This window comes from Lygodium microphyllum, chromosome 10 (genome assembly GCF_053477565.2).
Source record: "Lygodium microphyllum isolate KBCC chromosome 10, Lygodium_microphyllum_v1.1.10, whole genome shotgun sequence".
Classification (NCBI taxonomy): Eukaryota; Viridiplantae; Streptophyta; class Polypodiopsida; order Schizaeales; family Lygodiaceae; genus Lygodium; species Lygodium microphyllum.
Window position 1 is genome coordinate 105,248,271 of NC_141144.1, and position 22,026 is coordinate 105,270,296.

Consider the following 22,026-nt stretch of genomic DNA (forward strand, 5'->3'; position numbering starts at 1 on the left):
TTGCCATGCCAGGCCATAGTTATTGCCCAATATCGAAATTTATAGAGAGGAATCGAGACCTTCTACATTGCTACAAGTTTACTTCTAGCAATGTAGAAGGTAAGGCCTTGGGTCTTGATAGAGTTTTAAAAGTGGTAAGGCCCTGGGTCTTGATAGAGTTTTAAAAGTGGTAAGGCCCCAAGTCTTGATGGACTACCAGCTGAGGTATTCCAAAATTTGTGGGGCACCTGTGAGAAGGACCTAGTGGATCTTCTCAATTAGTTAAGAGCCTCTGGTACCATGCCCTCAACAATGAACCAAGGTGTTACTAAGCTTGTCCTTTAGTCTTAGGACCACAGGAAAGCTGTGGATTGGCAGCCTTTGACCTTGCTTAACTTTGCTTACAAGGTGCTTATGGAAGCACCCACCTTATGAATCAAGTAGTTATTGGGCAAGGTGATTCGTTTGAAGCAATACGGCTTTGTGCATGGCAAGCACAAACATGATGTGATCCTAAACCTAGTTCTATCTATGGATTGTGCAATGATCCATCAATCTAACTTTATCTTATCAATCTAACTTTATCTTAGTAAAGATGGACCAGGACAAAGCATATGATAGGATAGATTAGGCCTTTTGGCCTACATTCATACAAATGGTACAACACTATTTAAGGATGCCTCGGCCTCTGTCAATATTGATGGGTTCTTCTCTACACCCATTGTCCTCCACGAGTCAATTAGACAGGGTTGCCCCCTAGCACCCCTCCTATTTGCATTAATGATAGACCCACTATTGCACAAGATTGACAAGTACATTCAAGATGGATCCATCAGGGCACTTCCTCTACCAAATGGTTCCCGATCCATTATTCAATTATTTGTGGGATGATAATGCTTCAATCGTTGAGGCTGAGAAATCCTCTGTCTCTATACTGATATATGAAAGGTGAGAAGGATCGAAGCTTGCTTGGAAGAGCTATGGTGGGAGAGCAACAGCAAGAAAGAGAGAGATACAAAATGGGAACTCCAACAGTCACAATGTGTGACTGGGCCTTCCTTTATTCAAACTGTCACTAAAAGAATAAAGAATAAAGTGACGATGATGGGCGCCCACCACCTATAGTGTGCAATGGCCAGTACAGTCAGTGTAGTAATACATGCGCGGCTAGGCAAAGGTGCCTTTACCCCCAACAACCTCCCACTTAAAGGCGAATCCACCCCAATGAGGAGTGAAAAGAAAAAGAAAAAGATAGTGCAGTGTACAGATGTATAACAGGATGAGGAAAAACGTCATCTCATCCAACGCCCATAATCTCCTGAGGAAGGCAAAGCGCTCAATAGTGAGGCTTTTCGTGAGTAGATTTGTAGGATTTTCATCAGTGGAGATCTTGATAAGGTCAATAGACTTGTCCTCCACGACCCCACGTATGAAGTGATACCTCACCTCAATGCGTTTTGTCTTCGCAATGGAAGACTAGATTCTTGGCTAGCTGAATAGTACTCATAGAATCCGAATGCAACATAGGTATAGCATCAATCCCAAGGTCATGAACCAAATGGTCCAACCATATGGCCTCCTTGCAAGTCTCAGTGGCTGCAACATACTTGGTCTTAGTGGTAGATAGAGCCATACACTTCTGAATCCGGGACATCCAAGAGATAGTATCTCCAGCATAGGTGAATACATAGCCAGAAGTGGACTTCCTACTATCTGCATGTCTTGCATAATTGGAGTCTGTGTACCCCACAACTCATGTATCTTGGCTACCATAGCAAATACACATATCTACTGTGCCCTTCAGGTATCTCATGATACCCTTCAAGGCATCCCAATGCTTCTTACCAGGTGTAGCCATATAGCATGCCACAACACTAACTGCAAAGGTAATATTTGGACGAGTGGCTATCATGGCATACATCAAACTGCCCATGGCTTATGCATAAGGGATCTTGGCCATCTTAGCCCTTTGCTCATCTGTCTATAGACAATCGGCCTATGAGACCTTCACATAAGAAGGTAATGGACAGCCAATAGGCTTTACATCCTGCATATGAAAACACTCAAGGACTTTATGAATGTACTCCCTCTATGAGAGGTAGAGTAGTCCTTGATGCCTGTCGCACTTAATGCGCATACCAAGAATGTGAGAGGCATGTCCCAAATCCTTCATCTCAAAGCTCTTCTTCAACTTAGATTTAAAAGCATCAAGCTCATCTTGACCACATGAGAAAAGACTTCATCAAAGTCAACTCCATACTCCTGTTTAAAACCCATAGCAACAAGTCTTGCCTTATAAGCTGGCTTGGGGTTTCCAGGAGTACTTTTCAACTTGTACACCCATTTGTATGGTAAAGTCTTCTTTCCCTTAGGCAATGCAACCAAATCCCAAGTCATATTCTTGTGCAAGGAGTCCATCTCAGACTACTTAGCCCTCTCCCAAGAATGACTGTTACCCCTGCATATAGCCTCATCATAGGTGAGAGGCTCTCTTGCATCTATAACCAAGACAATTCATCGAGGGCTCAAATCTATCAGGCAGACATCTATCTCTAGTAGACTGTCTCACTTCAGGCTCTGCTGCCTGTCCAACACCTTGGCCAAGTGTACCAACTGTTGCTGCAGGCTGTCCCACTGGCTGTGCAGAAACACATGGCTCCTCTTGGTATATAACCATGTGTATCTCTACTACCTTCTCAGGCTGCTTATGCATCTTGTCTTCATGGAAGACTATATCATGGTTGCGGATGACTTTCCACACCTACAGATCCCATAGACGGTAACCCATTTCTCCTGCATCTCCATAGCCAATGAAAATGCATTTGACACTCTTAGGATCCAACTTACTACGCTTGTCCTTGGGCACATGGCAGAATGCCTCACATCCAAAGACACGTAGATGCGCATAAGACGAAGGTTTCCCAGTCCATACCTCCTTTGCAACTTGGAAATCCAAACCACTAGAAGGTGATTTATTTATGATATAGACAGCTGTACTGACTGCCTCAGCCCAAAATCTCTGTGGTAGACTTGAATGGCTAAGCATACTACGTATACGCTCTTGGATGATTCTATTCATCCGCTCAACCAAACCATTCTAGGGTGGGGTATAGGGGGCGGTCAACTGATGCTTAATACCCCTCTCGTCACATGGCTGCTTAAAGGCACGTGACACATATTCTCCGCCATTGTCAATCCTAAGGCATTTCAGCCTATGCCCAGTCTAGTTCTCAACCAATGCAAGCCATCTCTGAAACATAGCCAAGACATCTAATTTAAGATTAATGGGATAAGCCCAGACTTTACGCGAAAAATCGTCAATAAACGTTACGAAATACTTTGCACCACCCATAGACTGACAGGGAATGGGCCCATAGACATCCGAATGTACCAATGCCAAAGGCTCACTCATGCGTGTTCTATCAGACTTCTTATGCGTATTCCTAGTCTATTTGTCATAAAGACAATGCTCACATGAGTCAAATCATGCATAGTCAAAGGGCGGTGTGGGAGGGGTTTTTGTCGAAAGGTCGAATCCACCGAGGATCAAAAGTAGAAGGAAGTAGAGATAGGAGATGGAAGAGAAGATAGAGAATACCCAAGTGGTAAACACTACAAAAACAAATCACAATGAATTGAATCAATATGTATTGAAAGAACCTAGAATCTTCTCACTACTCAGAAGCAATCTCCAGGCATTAGATCTCCTGGTGCTTCTTTGTAGGACAAAACATGCATCAAATTCCAGCTCCTTCTCTGCTACTCGGAACCCAAATCTAATGGCTCCGTTGGCTCCGAAAGGGGGGTAAAACCCTAGGACTCCTCATCACGGACCTCCTAGATCACTCCTTATTCTTTCAATTCAATCTGTAGTTTTTAGCCTGTTTACAGCGATCGCGGCACGCGCGATTTCATCCATCTATATTTTTTATGAAAATCCCCTAATTGGCTGAAAAAGCAACTAGCCTTTTGCATGCCATCCTAATCTAGAAGCTTTTTTTAACTTTTTCAAATTTTTACAATAAATAATATCAAAAATAGGCTAAAATTATCCAAAAATCTAGTATTTTCGGATAATCCATGCAACTCACACTAGTACTAATGGCTCAGATCACATTGACTCTCTAGATCAATAAAGAAGTCGGATGATGATGCATTCCATACTTTTTCACACTGTGTCCTCATAACATCATGACATCCACCCCCTTTGAACCTGCACATCCTCCGGTATGTGCCAAAATCCTAATTATCACCGGATTTTGAGTCCTCCTCATCCTCTGCAAACATATTCTCTACTTCTTCATCTTTCATATCTTCCTAGCTAGCCCCTGTATCAGGACCACTATTTTCTTCCAATTTTGGCAACTCATAGATAGTAGATTCTCACCTTTTGAATAATTTGATTCTTTTCCCTGCTACCGAAAGTTTGATGCCTGTCCCATCCAGCTCATTTTATGCATAATTAGCATTATCAAACACCTGTCTTACCACATAGGGTCCAAACCATCTTTTGGAAACTTTAAGTATGGCACTATGCTGGTTATCTAAAATGGTATCATAAACCAATACCCAATCCCATCTTGTATGGTTCTTGGTCTCAGTCCATGTCTTTTGTCAAACCATTTCTTGTTCTATATCCTTGCTACCCTTAACCTTGCAGTTACTGCCTCTATGTCTTCTGACTTTCTTTCCAACTGTCTAATGCGTAAGGCCAACAACTCCTCTCGATTCAACTCCTCCTCCCAAGGTAACACACTCCATGTGAATGTCATCTCTTCTATCAGCATGATAGGTTTTTGACCATACATCAATTCTGCAGGTATATATCCTATAACAGCACGCGAGTTGTTCTGTTAGCCCACAAAGCATAAGGGGGCAATCGTGGCCACTCTTTTACCTTCTCTCCACACGCTTTTGCCAATGCCTTCACAATAGGTGTGTGACCTCTTTCACTTTTTCCATTTCCTTTAGGGTTATAGGCTGAAGTTAAAGCAAGCTTTATCCCCAACCGTGCAAAGAAATCATGAGCTTCATCTGCATCCAACTCACCCCTATCTGCTGTAATTTTTCCCACGCAACCATACCGACAAAAAATCTATTCTAAAAGAAAAGTACACACAACATTTGTCGTCTTAGTACATAGAGCTCTCCCTTCCACTTGATTAGTCAAGTCTTCACGAGCAAGCACAAGATACCTCATTTGCCAAAGACCTGTAGGCATTGTGACCAAATCCACCACCCACTTAAAATGAAGAGACAATGGATATGTAGGTTGCAATCCATCCCAATGTCTCACAGTTGAATACAATTGACATGTCGTACATGTTTCCACAAAGTGAGCAACATTCTTATACATACCCTACCACCAATATCTTTCTTTGATCTTTGTAAAAGTACCCCAAACACCTCTATGACCAGCCCACAAGCTTTCATGAAATTCTTGCATTACTTTTGCTTGTGAAGCTCTGTCACCCAAAACTCGCAATGCCATAACCTGTTTCTTTTTAGCATGTTTCCATAAGTATCCATCTTTTTAAAAAAAACCCATACGCTTTCCTCTTGATTTTCTTAAACTCCTCGTCTGAACATTCATCTCTCTTTGTTAATGTACTGAGATATTGACCAATTCTTAGCCACTCTCCTGCATATTTGTCTTCCAGAAACACTTCTACACAAGATACAAAACATCTAAAGTGTCTTCTCTTTGTTGTCCAAGCTTCTATTAATGCTGTAGCAACACCTTGCATTGTTAAATTCACTCTTGCAACATCATTTTCAGCCATAAGAAAGTCATATTCTTCCTCCTCATCCATCATCCCATCTTCATTCTCATAACATGCTCGAGATAACATGTCTACCACTGGGTTATCTCTTCCTACAATATGCTGAAATTCAGGGTTCAAAGATTTGATGTATGCAATCCACTGGAGCATAGCAATGTCCGGAGTAGCACAACTAGTAATCATACCCAATGCCGGCAAACAATTGGTCTCAATGACTACATGAGTACTCATAAAATACTCCTTATCACATTTAAGGGCTATCACAATTCCCCATAATTCTCTTTTAACCTGTGGATATCTTCTCTGTCGTTCAACCAATACTTTAGCACCAAAGTGAATTGCATATCTTTGTCCTTCTTTATCATCTTGCCCAATTGCCCATCCAATCCCGATTGGGCTTGTATCAACAGTAATAATGATAGCGTTTCCATGTAAATAGTCAGCCTTTCTCAATGTAGGAGCAGATTTTAAGAGTTGCTTCAATTTCTTCATTGCTTTATGATGCTTCCTTTCCCAATGAAAATTTTGACCTTTCCTTAGAAGCTGATAAAGAGCATCAGCTACATGTGAAAAGTGAGGAATCCATATCAAATAGAACACACATGCACCCAAGAATCTACGCACCTCTAATACATTCATGCATACATCTTGCATTCTATCAATCCCATCTATTTTTGCTGGTGATGGCCTTTGACCATAAGGCTCACACATATGCCCAACAATCAAAACCTCTTCAACTCCAAAGACAGACTTTTGTTTAGAAAGAGTTAAATGCACCTCTTCTAGACATGTAAAAATCCTCTCACAATCCACAATATGGTCTGCAACAAACTGTCTGCATCCATGAGCATCCATCTCTTCATTCTTTTCATCCACTGCACACCCTTTGATGGGAACATCATCCAAGAAGGGCATAGTCAATTGTGGTATAAAATCCCTGAGTACCCTATTCATAGCATTTGTCATGTGTGCCACTTAGTTTCTTGCACCCTGTGGGAGAGTACTAATCCATACTAACCCCAAAGGAGTCTTCATGGTTGTGATATCCCTACTTTCAATTGCAAGCTAAAACTGATCATAACTCGAGTAAAGATCACCCAAAGAATAGATCACTCTGCCTGCAAAAGCCTCTGCAAATTCATCAACCACAGGACCTGCACCCACATTTCTTATGGTCACTTTATTGACCAGTTGCATGTCTTGAATAAATCTCAAAGCTCCATTCTTTTTGGGCACAGTAAACCAATGATTTGAGTACGAGGCTAAAGAAGGCTCCAAGATCTTCATGTGAATCTTTTCATTTAGCAAATCCATCAGCTTTGGCAAGTAAGCTTTAGGCACTGGAATAGGCCTCAAGTTCCAAGGTACATGTGGCATAGTAAATATGACCATAGGAGAGACAACATTTGGATCCACACAACCTATTTCACTTGGCTGAAATGCAAATGCCTTCCCATTAATGTTTCAGATGTAAACTGATGACCTATATCTTTAGGATCTCGTAAGCTTGGCTGCCTTAACACTTTTTCATACATACCCTCACTCTCTAGTGGAAGTGGCAAAGCAATTGGTTTCACCTTTTTGTCAATTGTCTTATACTTTGTCTCCACAAGTGTTTCAGCCCATTGTAATCCTTCCTGCTGAGCAAACATTGCTATAACATCATACATATCCAAAGAACATACTGACAACACTCTGTTTTCAACCTCATTTTCTGCATGTATAGTTGCTGAAATTTCAGCCATAGTGTTAGTAATATTCAACCCATAAAAGATGCCTGTAATGCCATCATTTTCAGCTATAACCCCAATGCTCTCACTTTCTTAATAGCCCATTTCATAGATATGCGTTTAGCCCTACACATAGCTTCCATATGCTTAAACCAACATGAACTGTTTGCTATAAACTGAGAATTACCAATAGTAAATACATGCTTCATTTCATCAAGAGGCGAGTACACCCACTGAACAACACTACTATAGTCCCGCATTACAGCAATGCTTAATGAAAATCCAGGTCTTTGAATTCCCTTGCATTTGGAACCAAAGGAGACTCTCGAAGCGTATCACGATTTCTAGGATGATCAACACAAACAGTAAGAAATTGGATTGGTTTTCTCCCATCCTTGCTTCTGACTCTTGCATAAGCAGAACCATCATCAAGCACCTTTTTTTCCATACGGACACATGTAATATAGGGCTGTCCCAAAATCACTGCATATGAGGAATTATCTTGCACAAAGAAGTGTTGCTCTTCCTGTACATCACCAATCGTCACTTTTACATTAGGACATGCAGCATAGAGCTCCCCTGAAAAATTATTTGCAGCCCTCATACGCCAACCATGATCAGTGTCCATAGGCCATGCACCATTTTCATACAATCCGCGCTCAATGACATTTATCTTAGACCCATGGTCATGTAAAGCAACACAAGGAGTTTCACGTTTCCCTATTTTCACTACCGTTTCAGTGGTAGCTCTAGCCCAATGATTTTTTGTGTAGTGACTTCGAGGAATAAATCCTAGAGTCTCTTCTCCATATTGTTGCATTTGCCTTACTCCACCATGCATATTGCTACAAGACAATGCATTTTGAGCCACTTTCTTCTCTTTTCCACATGCTGTCCACTGATTAGTAGCATCCTGTATAGATAATCTAGTTCTTACTTTATGCGCATATTCAACCTGAATACCCAACATAATAGTTTCCTCTTCAAATTGTAGCAATGCACTAGTGGTATCACCAAGAAACAGACTCTTCCTTTTAATTATGTCAATGATCTCATCATGAAATTCTCGCTTGGCAATGCCAAGCACCTCTCCCAAGGTAAATTTCACCTGACTGTTTAAGATCCATTCTTCAAGAACCTTCTTAAGATCTGTGGCTATCTCAATGTCAGATTGCAACTTATATCCTGGCTGCTTGCCCGTCTTTTTGCCCTCTTGTTTGTTATTTTGTTTTTGCTTCTAACTGACCTCTTCCATAACATGCTCGGGAGGTGGCTGATTTGCAGCTTTAGGCTGATCCATACTTCTTCTTGTCGTTCTTTTAGATGTCCCTACAATATCTTTATCTCTTTTTCATTTTTCTTCCACAAGAACATCCGTGTTTTGTTGCTAAATATGCATACACTGAATATGCATCTATTGGTGATTCCCAACCAGTTATGCCATGAATGTCTTGCCCTGCATGAGACATTTCACTATCAGTGACCTTTCTCTTTTCAGTTGCATGTAAAGCATGTATCCATATTTCAGCCTTTGGACCAACCATCACCTGGCCATGCATTTTATCCAACACTAGACCAAAAGTAGAAGTATGTACCGTCGCATAAGCATTTGGGACAGCCAAGTCTTCCAACAACTTCTACGTACCTCCCTTTCCAAAATTCAAAGCAAGAGGCAATCCCGTTTCTTGTGCATGGATCTTGCCATCTTTCCAAAAGATAAGCTGTCATGCCAAGGCCTCCTGATAGGCAGCACAATCATTTCTCTTGTGCTGCAAACTATCACACCACATACATCTTTTTCCAGGCTTAGGGGCTGTTGCGCGTCCCCTTTCCTCTTGTCCTTTTTCATCCAATTTTGCAACCTTCAATTGAAGATCCTGCATCCCTTTGACCAATTCATCCAAGACATCTTCCCTAATAGAGGGAACAATAGCAAGTATAACCATAGGGTTAGCCACAGAAGCGGGTGGCTTACTGGATACTTCAACTATTTTGCCTATAACAGTGGGCAAGCTAGAGACATGCAATCTTTCTCTTCTTCTATGCTTCTTCACAAGCACAGTAACAGCTTCCTTGACATATCTCCACTCTGTTTTCAAACCTGTCTTTGTAGTTTGATCCTCTAGCAAATCATCAAGCTTCTCTTGAAGCTCAGGATCAGCTGCATGTAGAAACAATTTAATTTTCTGACTTGCAAGAGCTTGTTGTTCTGCGAGATCCAATTGCTCAAATCGACTTTCAAATTCTCTTAACAATTTTGTAGCCACAAGACCCTTATTGGGTTGTATAACGCACTCTTGAAAAGTATTGTGCGTAATCAAACTGGTGTCCTCAATGTAAAATTCTTCCTTGAGCGTCTTCTTGAAGGCAACCCAGTCTACATACTACAAGTATAATTCAATAATCCATGCTTTCAATTCATGAACATTAACACGTACAAAATACCGGCTCCATGTAGATTGAGCCACTCCAAAGAATTCCATCTTCTGAGAATAGGTATGTACATATGCAGATATATTCCTACCATTGAATAACTTCACCTCACGCTCAACTGCTTGCAAAGCATTCATCACAACACTTTCTGTTTGAGCAGAAGCTTGCATCACCTGTTGTTGTTGTTGTACCTGCATAAGCATATTCATATTTTGCACCAATTGTTGCAAAACATCACTGGAGATTGTATTGGAAGGTTCTCCCATCTTATCTTTCCTTCTTCTGTGACAACCTTTCATGTAAGTAGAAGAAAGTAGAGACAGGAGATGGAAGAGAAGAGAATACCCAAGTGATAAATGCTACAAAAACAAATCACAATGAATTGAATCAATATGTATTAAAAGAACCTGGAATCTTCACACTACTCAGAAGAAATATCCGGGCATTAGATCTCCTGGTGCTTCTTTGTAGAACAAAACATGCATCAAAATTCCAGCTCCTTCTCTGCTGCTCGGAACCCAAATCTGATGGCTCCGTTGGCTCCGAAAGGGGGGTAAAACTCTAGGACACTTGGTCACGGACCTCCTAGATCACTCCTTCGTCTTCTTTCAGTTCAATCTGCAATTTTCAGCCTGTTTACAGCGATCGCGACGTGCATGATTTCGTCCATCTGTCTTTTTTATGAAAATCCCCTAATTGGCTAAAAAAGCAACTAGCTTTTTGCATGCCATCCTAATCTAGAAGCTTTTTTTAACTTTTTCGGATTTTTACAATAAATAATATGAAAAATAGGCTAAAATGATCCAAAAATCTAGTATTTTCTGATAATCCATGCAACTCACACTAGTACTAATGGCTCAGATCACATTGACTCTCTAGATCAATAAAGAAGTCGGATGATGATGCATTCCATACTTTTTCACACTGTGCCCTCATAACATCACGACATCGGTAAGTACTACAAACCAAAAAGCATTTTCATTCCCTTCAAGGACATGGCCCAAAAGGGCATGCCAAAGAGATACATGAAGGATGAAGCCCACTAACAAAACATAATCAACAGAGGATTGATTAACTACAAGAGGATAGAGGCTACCAGCCTTGGCACCTCTAGCAAGCACAAGTCTGCCACACAGGTGATCTTCTAGGCAGAATCCCCAAAAGATACATGAAACCCAGCATCATCAAGCTGCCCTGCAAACATAAGACTACGTGTAAGCGTAGGTACATGGCATACATTCTGTAACAAAAAAGTTGTAGCCGTACATCCCCAATGCCAACAATATCAAGTGACCTGTCATCACCCAAGAGAACTAAGCCAGAGATAGTGCGATAGGAGTGGAATCACTCACGGCAAGGTGTAACATGAAATGAAGCGCCTGAATCCAAAAGCCAACACTGCACATATATAGAGTGAACCTCAATCAATGGCATAGCATCACAAGAACTAGCTACAAAGTATGTACTCCCTATTGGAGTCATCAGTCTGCATGACATTTATCTCCTCTATTTTTACACTGAATTTCGCAAGCATAATGCTGCGATCATAGGACTTTTCCTGTACTTTGTCTTTCCCCTTCTCTTTGTGCTTCTCATTGTGCAACTCTTGACACTATGGGCATATATGACCCTTCTCGCCGCAATGATGACATGTCACATTAGCATTTCTCCCACGAGACTTGATGTGCGACTTACCATGTGACTTAGATCTAGACTTCTACGAGTCTCTGCTACGTCCATACCCATGGTCATTCTTACCATCTCTACCTCTAATAGTCAAAGCATGCGACATACGAGGCATCCAAGTTCTTAGGGTTAATCTCTTCTTGTGCAGAAGAGCACTCTCTACATCAAGCAAGTTCAAAATAGTAGAAGGAGCACATAAGGTAGTGGTGCTAAACTTGGCTCTTCCAATATGCATAATTTGTACCATCAAGCTTAACATCACTGTTAGTGGAAGAAGATGCCATACTACAAGCTGAAATAGTGCAGACAGTTCAAAACTGCTTGCTGTAAACTGTAGAAAATGACCAAAAATCACCAAAATCAAGGCAAAATGGTAAGAAACAAGTATTTAATGATGCTTCCCACTAAGTACCATCAAAAGTACATAAAATTAGGATGATTCAGCATGAAAAATACATCACAGTTCGGAGATATATGCTTGCTGTAATTTATGATAGCAATGTACAATGAGAGCCATAGTAGGCAAAACCCAATATTCAAAGTCATTCACTAATTGTCAATGTAAAACCAACATCAAGCGGATATCAACAAGCATGTAACAACCAAACTGACATAAGCCAACACCCAAGCATGTCAGACAAAGTCCGTTAGTAAAGTCAGTACACCCCCCAATCAACAAGGCAAAATGTACATACCATTGCCAAGACTTGACACAAGTCGGTGTCTTCACAGTGAATACAAAGCCAAATCAGCCCAAGTACATCTACACGGGGACCAATATATATCAAACATACATCATCCACGAGGAGATCCCAGTCTCAAGTATCCAAAAGCTCAATATGCATAACCGACACTGCTGCTCAATGTCTGATAAGCGTACAAAGATGCTCCCACTGGCACAAAAGCTGTAAGTGTCATGCAAATAAGCTCAAACAAAGCATGTAACAGCACCAGTGACGGAGTATCCAAGATCATACATGAGTAAGACATCCAGAGCATATGAGCGATCAAGTATCCAATGATAGCATTCAATGTCATGAAGACAATCCCAATCAATCTCTGTGACAAGCCAAAGTAAGACCAAAATAAGCTCTAGAATATCCAAATTCAAGCCCAAATGAAGTTCCAGTAGCATTCAAGTCCAAACAATGTAACTAGCATGTGTAGGTAACATAAGCATCAAGCATGTACCAACGAGTCATATGTAGACCATAGGTATAACCTTTGTCACAAAGCATGCTAGTGTAGACCAATGTCAAGTAAATGCCAACAAATACTGAGCTCAAAAAAGGCTCAAAATACATTCTGGAACCATCCAAAGCATTTTCCAACCTTCGTTTGCATCGCAATAGTCATATGAAACACCCGAGAAGCACCTGTGACTAGTAAGTAGGCAGAGCATAAAGTGACTAAATAAGCTTCAGCCCTGGAGTGTACAATAGTGATTTATTGTGTAAAAATTGAGTATTTCAAGCCACTAAATCAGCTCCAAATGATAGCCAATCAATAGGCATACATTTTCCAAACATTCGGGGACCACTCAGGACCCAAACGGGCATAATTGGGCATCAAATGACCATGTAGCATAAGTATAAAGTGTAATGACAGGGGGCTGCCCTGTTTTGGGCTGCTTGTGGATTGTGTAAAATAGTCAATGGCTGAGAAAATTCAGCCCCAAAAGCATCTCACATCATAGGCATACGTTCCCTTAGCATTCGGGGAGCATTCAGGACCAATCGGGCATCAAATGTCAATACCAAAGTGATCCAAACATAAAATGCTAATGTAGCACTGTTGTGGGCTGCCTATAAACTATGTATAATAGTCCCAAACCTGAAGTAAATCACATCAATTCTCTATGCCAAGGCTCTGGATCAAATGCCAAGCATAAACCAAGTGTATTGTGGCCAAATGAGGCTGCCAATGAGTACCAAGGGAGGGCTGAAGGAAAAAACGATTTCTTTTACAGTCCCTTCTTGCTATACCCTGAAAATTGAAATAAACACTCAAAATAATGCTTCAATACCTCTAAAGGAATGCCCTGAGGGTGCCCAAATGGGCTGGGTAGTCGGGAAGCCGGGGAGTGATGGGAGCTCAAGAGAGTCGGCTATGGCTGTTGGGAAGGAGACCTAATGAGTGTAGTTAATCAATAGGAAGATGAAGGAATCACGGGCCAAGCTCAAATGCTCAAGCAACCATGCTGTGATACCAGTTGAAAGGTGAGAAGGATCGAAGCTTGCTTGGAAGAGCTATAGTGGGAGAGCAAGAGGAAGAAAGAGAGATACAAAATGGGAATTCATGCAATCACAATGTGTGACCAGGCCTTCCTTTATTCAAACTGTCACTAAAAGAATAAAGAATAAAGTGATGCTAATGGGCACCTGCCACTTTTAGTGTGCAGTGGCGGGTACTGTCAGTGTAGTAATACATGAGCAACTAGGCAGAGGCGTCTTTACCCCCAAGAGTGTAGGTTTACTCAAAGTTTTCCCTACTGTTGGCTTCTAAAATCAATCAAACGAAGATTGAGTTGTTTTATTTGACTTGGAGGGACCCTGAGGAATGGATTAAGGACCTTGGCTTTAAGATTATGAAACTAGGAGAGATTGTTAGATATATGGGTGCCCTGATTGACATTGGACTCTCATTAAAGTAGCACTTTGATTGGTTTTTGGAGAAGTTGCAAGCAAAGGTGGAAAAATGATTTAATCTTCCCTTCTCTTTTTCACGTAAGCTTACCATTATCAAGACCATAATGGAGTCCTCAATAGTGTACATAGCCTCTATCCTACCCCACAATCTATCTATTTGGTAAAAGGTGAAAAGAATCTTTACAGACTTCCTCTGGTCTCACACTAGTAACAAGTCAATGGCCGAAATAGGGTGGGACACACTTATAGAGAGAAGAACACATGGAGGTCCAAGTTTAGAGAGCCTTATATGCAAGGCTCAATCTCCACTAATGGCTCATTCAAATGATTGGATGGCAGTCAACCCTGAATGGTTATCCTCAACCATTGGATCAACTCTGCCAAGATTCAAGGCATGACATGGAAGAATGTGGACTAGTAGGATAATATGGCTTGCCCTTTCACTCCTCTCAGAATTCCATAGTTCGAGACAATGCATGCCATGGTAACATCCTAGAAAAAAGTCTTGAATTGTGCCAATTGGAGCTCTAGGGAAGGAAAAGGAGGAGACTCTTCTCTAAGTCATAGTATATGGCTTTTTCTTATGCCTTTGACCTAGAGAGGGCCCCAATACTTCATTGCCCCAAGCTTGCCAAAAGGATGCATGGGAAGGGATTGAAGAAACTGCATGACATATGGAATCCCAATGACTCCCATTGGCACCAGCTTGACTAAAATGTGGTCAACTTTGGCCTAAAGCCAAAAGAAGCATGCTGGCTCTTTGACGTACTCTCAACTAAAGAAGACTAGTCTATCTCTCCTATCAACAGAGAGGATTATATTCTAAGGGATCTAACAGCTCCAATTGGAAAGAGACTTTGGCATTGCAAGTCTATGGGTGACTATAAAACCCCCTCCCCTATCATAACAATGAATGTCTAGGAATAATGAAAGAGTGAGTTTCCAAGGACTAGGATTCATACTTGGAAAAAGAGGCTAAAAAGGATCTGGAGGGCCACCTTGTCCTTCAGAATGAATGTGTTGAGATGGAGGATTACCATCAAAAGCTCCCTCCTCTACAACTAGATTGTGAAAGAAGCTTGAAGTCTCCCCAATGTGGCCATTCTATGGGCAAGCTAAGGAGTTTGAGAGGCATCTTTTATGGGATTGCATTCATGTCTCACCAGTGTGGAAAAAGGTCAACAATGGCTCAACTTGGCTAATCTAAGTGATACTTCGGCATGGCAATAGCCTTTTTTGGTGATCAAGCTTGCATGGATCATAGCACCAAATGACTAGTAAATCTACTTTATGGAGTCGTCCTCGAGTTTATTTGGTCCAAAAGGAATGATATAATATTCAAAAAATCCCCTATTCTAAAGCTAAATAGTTTTATTAGTCAAATTAAACCAAAGGTTCTTTTGGTGCTAATGGGCCCCTTGAAGGCTAAGAATTGGATTTATAGACTTTCCTTGAAGTTAGTTCTATAAAGGCTTAGGCCTCGCTACATCTGATGGGCATGTTGTACTTATTTACCATCTTAATATAATTCCCATTCAAAAAAAAAAAAACTTGATAAGCTAATGTACACGTAGATGGTGAGGCCATAATCAAGGCAGGTTACATTTGGCTCAAATGGTCATGGCAAGTGTGAAACAAGTTCATTAAAACAAATGTACAAATTGTTCACACCCTCTTGCATCATAGAAAAGATGACTTGCCCACTGATCAAGGATTTCAAGTGAGAGGGGATTGGTGGAGGTTCAACTCTTGTTAGTTGTGCTTTGTACTTTCAATGTACATGTATTGTCTCTTTATGAGTTGGGTGTGAACATGAGCCTTAGGCCAAGAAGAACCCTCGTGTGTGGCTAAACCAAAAAATAAGAGCCCAATTATAATATGTGCACATGGTGCAACACCCTATTTTTGTATACACTGCCCCATTTGTCTAGAATGGCATGTAACCAACCTAAGTAGAGTCCATTACTTTTAAAAGTTTTGCATTGTCAATTTGGCCATACTCTCATACCCTACACACATGAGGACTTTTTGGGATCTTGCTTATAATGGTTATCTATTAGAAAATGAGCATGGATCTCCTCCTTAAGGCTCCATAGTACACCATAGACAACCATGATATGTTTTGAGTTGATTTTTTCTTTAAATCAACAAATGTGATGCATTGTAAGTGATCATGTGTGCCAATATGTGATTTTTTCTTGACTTGTCTTGAAATATTTTGAGCCAATGAATGCCTTTGATCTAAATTGTTTGTAAATGAGGTGCATAGCAAATTCTATGTCTCTCTCTCTCTCTCTCTCTCTCTCTCTCTCTCTCTCTCTCTCTCTCTCTCTCTCTCTCTCTCTCTCTCTCTCTCTCTCTCTCTCTCTCTCTCTCAACAAGTAGCAAACAAACCATGTGGTCAAGCATTCAAAGCATATAAAAGGCTCTAAGGTCCATTGAAAGGCCACAGAGCATGCATCCATAGGAGGTTATGCCTATTATACCAAGCCTTTGGAAAAGAGAAGGCCAAGTAGACTAAATTGATAGAGTGAGGCTAGAGATAAGCACAACAAAGTATTGTTACCAAAAAGATATCATAAGAAGCTACTGAAAATAGCAATCGTCTATGATAAAAAATATCCGAAAATGTTGCAATTACAAAACTTAACTTCAACCATTAGACACAATGCCAAATTCTTGTTGACATACACTAGTAACATTTTGCCTAATGCTACAAAAATGGAGTGTGCTTTGCACTCTAAGCCCCACTCCACACAACAAGAGAATTGTTGGGTTTACATGTTCCACACATAAGCATCATATCTTATTTTTGTGGGTGCACAATATCACCCTTTGCAAGCCCCTAGATCTATACTTTGTAGGAAGCTCCTACATGTGAGTCTATTCATGAGGCTATTTGTTGTATATACTAGTGGCCCCTAGCCCATATTTCCACATGTGTCTATTCATGAGGTTATATGTATTATATATACTAGTGTTCCTCACATGCAAAGAACACTAGGCTACTTCACGACAGCTTCGAAGTAGCATCACAATAGAAGCAAATGTATGACTTTATTTTTCTCACTCCTCCCCCCCAGATTATCATGCCAACCTATCACAGAGTAGTATCTTGCCATCTCTCTTTTATTTTTGTAAAAGGTAATCGCATTGATTATGGAAAAATCACTTCTCTCTCTTATGTTTTATTCTCTATCCTCTCTTTTATTATCATAAGTGGATGTAGTGATGGAAGCATAGAAGAATGTTCAAATAAACTGATGAACACAAGGCAGCAAAGCGAGAAAAGAGAAAACAAAATAACACTAAAAAGGAGAACTTAAAGATATGCTTGAGAAATAAAATCCATATACCAAACACAAGACAATCATGTATAAGAGTGAGTCAATGGTTGCGTGGGCACTAGCAATGGCTCCCTCTCTCTCCAATAGGACCTTCCACTAAAATTTGCAAGTGGTGAATGACAAAATGTAGAGGAGGGAGCTTGAATATAAAAGCCAAAAATATGCCAATAATGTCAACTAGTAATAAATGCCCAATCACCATCGAAATGACAAATGAAAAAAACCTAAATAACATTAAAAGGATAGGTCCATTTTTGTATACACCCAAACTCACACATAAGCTAACTAGATTGCTAATACCCTCTCTCAAATCATGGGTGATGTGATATAATAAGATGGTACAAGGATAATGACTTATCATATCCATGAAACAAAGATTGCTTGAATGGATACCCAAATAGTGGTTGATCATGCCACCACCAAGGTGCTTGGGAGAGATCTAATGTTGTTGTCAATTGTACCAACACCTGCAAATAGAAAATAACCATAAGAACTCTCTATGTCTTCAAAATGCCTTGTAGTAGCATACATGATCATCCTATCAAAAATTCCTTCGAGCATATGTGAAAATGGATTCCCCACCTATGGCCAAGTAGCCTACCAAAGTGTCCCCTCATTTGTGCTTAGATTAGGAGCCAATCCCATTCTCTATCAAGTAACAACCCAGCACGAACCTAGAAGTCAATCTCATCTCCAAGATTTCAAAACCTTCCAGACTTTGGTCAATGCATTAGGGAAGTCCCTCTTTGGAGTCTATGTACACGAATACCTATATAGATGAGGTCGATCAGCCCCACCTCACCACCCTCTCACACTCCCTCTCTAGCATTGGAGAATTGTGAGGAATGATCATGTCAGCTCTATTAGAAAGTAGTAGAAGGAGGGGTGGTCATGCCCTTTTGCAATTCGAAGAAAATGACCCTTCCATGCCTTTGGTTTGGGCCTTGGTTGGAGGATCCAAGTTAGAGTCGGAGGAGGTATGTGACTCAAGGGAGGAGTCTATATTATGCTTTTTCTTCTTCCTTGCTATCTTCTTCCTTGAGGCCGCTAACTCTTTGCAATCCTTATGCATAATGTCCCTTCTTACCACAATGATAACATTGGGCCTTCAACTTTTTCTTCATGTAAACCCTCTCTAAAGTGGTAAATGCCTCATTGGAGCCAACATACTGAAATGGAAGCCTCCCCTATAACCATTAAGATGCCTTGCATCGAGGACATATGTGTAAAGCTTATTGGCATCAATGATGTCTAGGCCCACAAAACATTGGCTACTCCATCAAACTCTAGAGGGAGCTTGTATAGCACAATCCCCATAGGGTGAGCCTCTAGAAGGGTAGAGTGCATGTGACCAAACTGATCTTGTATATAGCAACAAAAATGTAGATCCCGAAATCTAATACCATGTCAGAAGTGGATGCAACAATGGAAGTATAGAAGAATGCTAAACTAAACTATTGATCACAAGATAAAAGATAGAGAAAAGAGAATACATAATAATATTGCAAAGAACTCAAAGATATGCTTGAAAAATGGAATCCATATACCAAACATGACATTCATGTATAACAATGAGTCGTTGCCTCCCTCTCTCCAATAGAACCATGCGCTAGAATTTGAAAGTGGTGAATGACAAATTGTGGAGGAGGGAGCATGAATATAAAGAGCAAACATATGCCAATAGTGTGATAAAGTCGGCTAGCAATAAATGTCCAAATCACCATTAGATTGACAAATAAAAAACACCTAAATAACACTAAAATGTTGGGTCCACTATTGTACGTGCCCAAAATCACACATGAGTTGATTAGACTGCTAACACTTTTATATTCTCTCTCTCTCCCCCCTCTTCCCTTTGTTTTCTCTTTGTTCATTTTCTCTCTCTTCTCTCCTTTTTTGTAAAGGATAATTGTGTTAGTTTTATTGAAAAGTCACACACACACACACACACACACACACACACACACACACACACACACACACACACACACACACACACACACACACACACACACACACACACACACACACACACACACACACACACACACACACACACACACACTCACTCACTCACTCACTCACTCACACTCACACTCACTCACTCTGTGTGTGTGTGTGTGTGTGTGTGTGTGTGTGTGTGTGTGTGTGTGTGTGTGTGTGTGTGTGTGTGTGTGTGTGTGTGTGTGTGCGCATGCATGCATGCGGGCAAGGGTTGACACTTAATGTGTTACTAGCCTTAGTTATTGGAAAAGCCGCTTCATTCTCTCTCCCTTCTCTCTCTTTTTGTAAATAGCAATTGCATTAGCTACCAAAAAGGTCCACACATGGGAAGATCTGTAGTGACACTCTATGGTTAGGTTGCCTGCTGGCAGACCTTGGTATTACTGATGTGGTCCCTACACTGCATTTAGATTCTATGAGTGCTATCTAGCTAGCCAAGAATCCAGTCTTCCATGCAAATACAAAACACATTGAGGTGCATTACCACTTCATTAGAGAGATCATTGAGGAAAGTCCGTTGACCTTAATATCTCAACTAACCAAAATCTTACAAATCTGCTTATGAAAAGTCTCTCAGTGGAACATTTTACCTTCCTTACGAAGTTGATGGGCATTAGATGGGATGACATCTTTCCTCATCCTGTTGTACTTATGTAGATTTATACTTTATCACTTTTTTCTTGTTCTCTCCTCACTAGGGGCAATTCATCTTTAAGTGGGAGGTTGTTATGGGTAAATATGCCTATGCCTAGCTGCGCGAGAGTACCCACACACATGTATGTTGCAGGTGGTGGGTGCCCATCACTGTCACTTCATTCTTTATTCTTTCAGTGACATTTGATAAAGGCAAGGCCGATCACACATTGTGACTCTTGGAGTTTCTACATCCTCTCTCTCTCTCTCTCTCTCTCTCTCTCCTTCCACCATAGCTCTTGCTTTCGCTCATGTGCTTCCACTTCAAGCTCATTCTCCCTCCTTTAAGGCTTCAATACGGTAGACTATGTACTAGGTTCCATGGAACTAAGTACTTCCTTCACAATCCCCCTTGCCAATTGGAGTAGATCATATCTACTTGTCCCTCACCATATCCTCCTCCCCACACCCACAGATGCCAGCCATTGTCCATATCAAGTCCAAAATTTTCTATTTTAGGCATGAGCTAGTTGACATATACAACCATCACATATATGATGGGCTCACACCGTTTAAGCATATTGCCCCTTGGGGACACCTCACCTCTGAGCTCACCTCCATCCTCCACTTGGTTGCTCTTTAGAGCTTTCCACACTCCACACACACTACCAAACCCACCACCTCAAAATTGGCAGTATGGTGACGAGTGTAGAGAGCTATGCAGACACCTCTAGATCTAGAGAGGACTAGGGTTTGTCATAGAGAGAGAGGCCTATAGGAAGATGCTAAACTTGACTCATCATAAACTATGGGAATACAAGGAGGCACAGTATTGGGTTTTATTCATGAGTAGAGATATAGCCATAGTATGGTGAAAATTGCAAGAGCCACACCATTCCACACCCATCCATGACCTAGAGACATGGCACTTTTATGTAGAGGGACTATATGATGTACAATACTAGCCACTGATTCCTCACCCACTGGTGCCTCGCCCTACCACATCCACCTTCTTCACACATAATAAGGTGAGGAGGGTGAAAGAGTGCCTACAACAAGGACCATTCATGGATTACATAGGTATACAATATGAGAACTCCATTTATGTAGTTGAAATTTTGGCTCCTTGCCTTGCTTTTATGTTCAATACGACCCTAGTAGAAGGCTTCCTAGATGAGTGGACCATGTATACCATTGTGCCCATTCACAAGTCTGGAGACCCTTAGATCTAGGTAACTAAAAAACCATCATGGTGGGCCACATGTTGGCAAAGATATATGGAGCAATGATGGAGGTAGAGCTTAGTGCATATGTAGAGGGAGGGAGATTGAGAGTAGTAGGATAAGTTGGCTTCAAATGAGGATTGTTTACAGTTGACCACATCTTCACCTTGAGGAGCATGATTGAGTAGGCAAAAATGAGAAAGAAGAGAACTTGTTAACACAATAGTTTCTGTTTTGGATGCAAGTGACATAATGCTAGTTAACAATAATGATGATAATCAAGGAGTGATAGTCAATCTCATCTATTTATGGGTCGCTTGCTTGTACACTTCTGTCGTGCCAATGTTTTCTACATGGTTTGCTGCACATCTAAGGTTGCTAAGTAGTTGCTACTAGGGTATGAAAACCATATGGATCATGTGAGTTGAAATGCTAAAGAATTCAAATCTCTATGTCTCCCATCATCGTATTGTATATTTAAAATAGAACAAAGTGTGAGTATAAAACTTTGAAACAGATTTGAGTTTTATACATATCTATTATCATTGTGTGTTGGAGCA